Raw genomic sequence first — 5,625 nt, forward strand, 5'->3', positions numbered from 1 at the left:
TAAATAAATTTTTTGTGAATACTTAAATTTTATTATCGAATTCCAAACATTAGCTCCGTTAGGGAAAATATTTTGACCAATTAGGAGCTTTCACATCAATATTATTTTACTTTACCATTTTCTTTTTGGAATTTGAAAGAAAAAAAATTAATTTTAATTTTAATTTTAATTTAAAAATAAAAAATTATTTCCTTCCCTGTCCTCCTCTCGGCTCCTTCTCACTCTCCCTACACTGCCCTCCCCCTCCCCCCCCACCACCCCTTTCATGTAAGTCCCCTATATGCTTGCATAAAAATAATCAAATTTGCAAAAATAAGTGTATAATTGAGAAAAAAACAGTTCACATAGCAAACAAGAAGATGTAGTGGACTGTCTTCCAACACCATTAGTTGCCTGAATGGATTTAACAAGTCTACAAGACATAAGCATCACATGGATCGTTAAATTAAGCAAATAAATCTCCAACATATGTCCAAAATAAATCTACAGGGGAGAGAAAATGTGAAAAGATAACAAGCTGCATTGTAAAATTACAGAAAGCTTGGGAAGGAAGAGGGATGGTGGGTGGAGGAAGCCGATAGGTCTTCTTTGAAGGGTGGATATCACGATACTCAAAGTGGATATCTTGAAACCACTGAAGGGTGGTCTCCAATCTTCCATATTGTTGGGGGTATTGCAATTCCAACGTGTGGATATTGTGATACCCTTTCTTTTGGTGTTGTTCTCGCTCGTTTTCAACCTCCAACACGTCCCTACACCACTCAATCACATGTTAGACCCCTCAATGCCACTATTGGCCAAATCAAGTCACAAAATAAGCAAAAACGAGACATTTTCACTTATTAACTTAAAATCTAAAAATTATGAAAATCTATGCAAAAGACACTACTTTGCTCAGGAAGAAGCTCCTTAAGTATATTGAGAAAGCCTAATTTGTCATATCAAATTATGGCAAATCAAACTCCCTCACACTTAACTCTTTTCTTGTCCTCAAGTAAACACATCAAACATGTCAAAAAAAAAAGACGACCCTTGGACCAAATCAGACAATTGAGTCATATAACAGTAAAACATAAAACTCGTACAAGAACTACCTCACATGCAGGTTAAGAGTGATACCTAGCTAATTGTTTATTCCTAATGTAAACATAATTAGTTCACTAAGTTAAAATGTCAATAAATGTAAAGACAATGGCAATGAACATATGCATAAGTGTTATCTATTAAAATAAATTATGTGGATCGCTCATAGATATTTAAAAAAAATTGGTCATGTTCGTTCAAACAAATGCAAGCTATTTACAAATTATTGTGTTGGTGACTTATTCGGGTCCTAAAGTTCTTTTAGGCTTGTAGTGTTTTGAGGTTTAAGACGGTTCAAAATTCAAACAATAGATATTCAAAATGGGTTCAAGCAGTGGCCTCAGCTGCAAAGGCATAAGGTATGTGCTTACAGACCACCATGTGCGATCCTAGAATTGTACCATGACTATTTCTAATAAAAATACCCGCACAGGACGTGCTGGAAAGGGATGGAAAGCTGCATCAAAGTAAATTTCTACACAGCGATCCCAGAATTGTACCATGACTATTTCTGATAACAATAACCGTTCAGCACAAATCCAGCGGTCGGGAAGCTTCACCTGTGCTACATCTAGTTCTAGAAAGTAAGAATCAACCTTCTAAATTAGAACATGCATCTGTATGATTATACTGTCATGGACACGACGATTCTGAACATTCCATATAAATCATAAGCCACACACAACCCTCCTGCAATTTGCAATTGTGTAAACATGAAAAATATAATACTGCCAATCTTGTAAGCATGTTTCTGAAAGCTCACTAGGCCAGGAAACGTGTAGGTCCATCCAAATGCTAGCAACAGGGGCAGTATCGAAAGATGTGCTCCAAGGTCTCAGCACCCGCCAAGCACCAATGGCAACAAGCATTAGAATGCAATCATTTGTTATACAGATTAGAGAAGCTAGGAATGAAATTACGAGATATACGTCAAGTTGTAATTTTAATCTTTGATGGCAGTTATAAATTTCATAATTTTGTAAATAAAGGCTTGTAAATGTCATAAGCATTAGATGAGCGAGAACGATGAAGTAGGCGATAAGCATTGCGAACTGAGTACTCCACCGAAGCTTTCTCTCCCCAAACCAAAGTATCATTGTGAGCCTCTCGAGCGAGAGGGATACAGAGGACCTTAACTACCGTAGCGCTATCAAACACGATTACAAGTGATGTCTCATTCCATTGTTAATTTTCATGGTCAATAAACTCTGCAACTAGGAGATCAGGTGAATGAACACCATGATTTTGTAATCTACGTCCAAGTAGCCTGGGGATCCATGTATCGTCCCAAACTCGGATATAAGAGCCCGTACCCACACGCCAACTCAACCTCGAATTCAACAAACCTTTTGCAACCTAAATGCTTTTTCAAAAGTAAAAAGGGTAAGTTCCAAACTCAAAATTCAAAAAATCACAACACAGATAATATTTTTGTTTAAGAACACACCCAACTAAATTATTCGGATTACTAAATAAATGCCAACATTGCTTGGCCAAAAGAACAATATTAAACTGTGTTAACTATCGAAAACCCATTCTGCCTAAATCCATAGAATTACACAGAACGGACTAATCACACCAATGGATGCCCCTACGCCTACAATGATTCTTCCACCAAAACCGGCCAATAATTCTCTCCAAGCCCGAACAAAAAGAAACTGGAAGTAAGAAACACGACATAGCAAAAGTGGGAATAGCATGCAAAACACTCTTAATAAAGACATTTTTCCAACCATGAGAGAAAGGTCGTATACACTAATTCTCAATCATATTCCGCAATCGATCTTTCAAATGCTGAAATGCTCATTTTTTTATTTCTTCCAATGATATTTGGCAAACCCAGATACCGCTCTGGCTTTGTAGAAACACGGACCCCTAAAGAGGTCGCGATCCGAACCTCGAGTGATTCCTTAACGTTCGAACTGGAATTGATACTTACTTATCAAATTTCACACATTGATCAGAGGAACGCTCATAGTCGTATAAAATCTGTTTCATTACCAATGCCCCCTCCTTGGTCGCTCACCCAAATAGGATGCAGTCATCTGCAAACAATAGATGGGATATTTGAGGACCCCTAACTAATAGTTGGCCCCTCAACCAAACCATCCCAAAGTGCAGATCGCATGAGAGAAGACAAACCCTCGCAACAGAGAAAGAACAAGTACGGGCTAAAAGGGTCTCCCTATCAGAGTCCTTTGGCCGGAACAAAAGAAGGACCCATATCACCATTCAAAAGAACTGAATAGGAGACAGAATTAACGCAGTGCATAATGAGATTGATCCAAGGTGTTGCAAATCCCATACGCAACATCATTGCTTCTAAAAAATCACATTGAACACAGTCTTATGCCTTGTTCCTATCCAATTTCAGGACAAAATTTCAATTCAAACCCCTTTTTTTTACATTCAAACTTATCAAGGATCTCGTAAGCCAAAATAATATTATTCGTAATCAGACGACTCGAAACAAAAGTGATCTGTGCTTTATCCACACACAAGTGCAATACAGACTGAAACTTGGAAATGATCTTATAAAGGATGGAACAAAGGCTAATAGGGTGGAACTAAGTTATCCGTATGGGATTCGTAATTTTAAGAATCAGCACAATGTTGGTGTTATTTATATCAGCCAGAGACGTTCCACCATGTAAAACATTAAGACAGTAAATATTAATGTCCTGACCAATAATATGCCAATACTTTTGATAGAACAGCACCGGAAGCCCATCAGGGCTTGAGGTTTTGGTTGAAGCCATTGCCTGTAATGCCTCATGGATGTCATCATACGTAAAAGGCACCACTAACAAGGCATTCATAGCCGTAGTAACACACGAATCAACCCCCTTTAGAATGCGTCATGGATCCCTAATCCTTGAAAAGTAAACAGATGCTGAAAGTAGTCGGTTGCCATACCACATAACCTCTCCTCTGCACGGACCAAGGTACCATCATCCGAAATCAAACAATGCACTCTGTTAATCCTCCAACGCTGCATTGCAAACCGATGGAAAAAACATGTGTTTCGATCCCCTAGTTTTAGTCAATTAGCCCGAGCTCTCTGTTCCCAAAACAATTATGTCTCATCAATCTTCAAATTCATCTCTAAACGAGGTTGTAGTAGCTCCATCAAATTATTATCCATTCGATCTACCATATTAAAAGTCTAGAGTCTGTCACGTAAAGTCCGAATCCAACCACCCTGACCACCCTGCAACCTAGCAGCCCAGCCCTTCAGCCCCTAACAAAGCAGTGCCAAACGATGAGGAACACAACCCTCAGTACTATCCCAGAGCTGACGAATCTCAAATTCACAAGAATCCTCCAGAACCCACCATGCGCGAAATGGAAAGAACGCATCCAATATCGAAAAGGTCAATCAGTGTCAATCAAAATGGGTCGATGATCTGAAAACGAATAAGGCAAATACTTCAAAGAAAAGGACAGAAACTGGTCCTACCAAGCTGAAGTAGCAACCCCCCGGTCAAGCCGTTCATGAATATTATTGCCAACCATATTACCCCATTCCCAAGTGAACCACGGACCATCATAACCTAGATCCTCTAAAAAGCAGTTTGACAGAACATTTTGCAATTTTTCCATACGGAGTTCCTCTCTAACCATCTCGCTTCTCTTCTCATAAGATAAAAGATTTCATTAAAATCCCCACAGACAAACCAAGGAAGTCTTTGATCCTGCCCCAAAGTTCTCAAGAAGTTCCAAGCATCCGATCGAAACCGCGCATCCGGAGACCCATAGAAACCTATGAAATGCCAGCAATCAGTATCAGCAGATTCTTGAACAGTAACATCGATATGAAAGTGTGAAAAACTGCACAACTCAAGGGTCACATCCGAATGCCAACCTAAACTGAGTCCCCCCCGTATGCCATCTGCCCCAACCTCAATACCATACAGAAAACCACATCGTCTACGAGCATTTTCCATACGAACTGAATCCAATTTTATCTCCATCAAAAAGACAATTAACAATGGAGTACATGAAATAAAAGGCCTAGAAGTGGAAAGCTAAAAGAGGGAGGGCCTACAAGTTATTTTATTTTATTTTATTTTCATTTTAATGATTTCCATTAATCAAAAATTTTATTTTGATGTATTTATGATTTTATTCTTTTATCTATTTTATGTATTTATGTCTATAATTTTTATGTGTTTATATATATTTTAAATTTATATATTTATAATTGTTATATATTTTTCAAAATTTTGTAATTTATTTAAAAAGAATTTTGAATTTTTTTATCATTTTATATAGAATTAATATTTTGATAGAAAATATAAAAGTTAAGGATTAAATTTATTATTACACAAATTAAAAATTATCATGTCACCTCTGTTAGGTGTTAAGTCATTAACAACCGAGTGCCAAAATAAAATAATTTTAAGTATTAATAATTAAATTGTAACTTTTAATATTTAGTGAAAAAATAAAATTTGAATGAATTAGTGATTATTGATTAATTTACCTTAAAAATATTTACCAAATTAGGGTTTTAAATATTTAATTCATTATAACATTTGG

The 5,625-nt window shown here is 36.9% G+C and overlaps 1 long non-coding RNA gene across 1 annotated transcript; it reads right to left on the reverse strand.

Moving 5' to 3' along the window:
- Positions 1 to 2,511: 2,511 nt before the first annotated feature.
- On the reverse strand, positions 2,512 to 5,169 carry LOC128281649 (uncharacterized). Its single transcript, XR_008271901.1, has 2 exons — positions 4,949 to 5,169; positions 2,512 to 4,846 (listed from the first exon to the last, which is right to left on the reverse strand). It is a non-coding gene; the product is annotated as an uncharacterized LOC128281649 (long non-coding RNA).
- Positions 5,170 to 5,625: the final 456 nt, after the last annotated feature.

This window comes from Gossypium arboreum, chromosome 10 (assembly GCF_025698485.1).
Source record: "Gossypium arboreum isolate Shixiya-1 chromosome 10, ASM2569848v2, whole genome shotgun sequence".
Taxonomy (NCBI): domain Eukaryota; kingdom Viridiplantae; phylum Streptophyta; class Magnoliopsida; order Malvales; family Malvaceae; genus Gossypium; species Gossypium arboreum.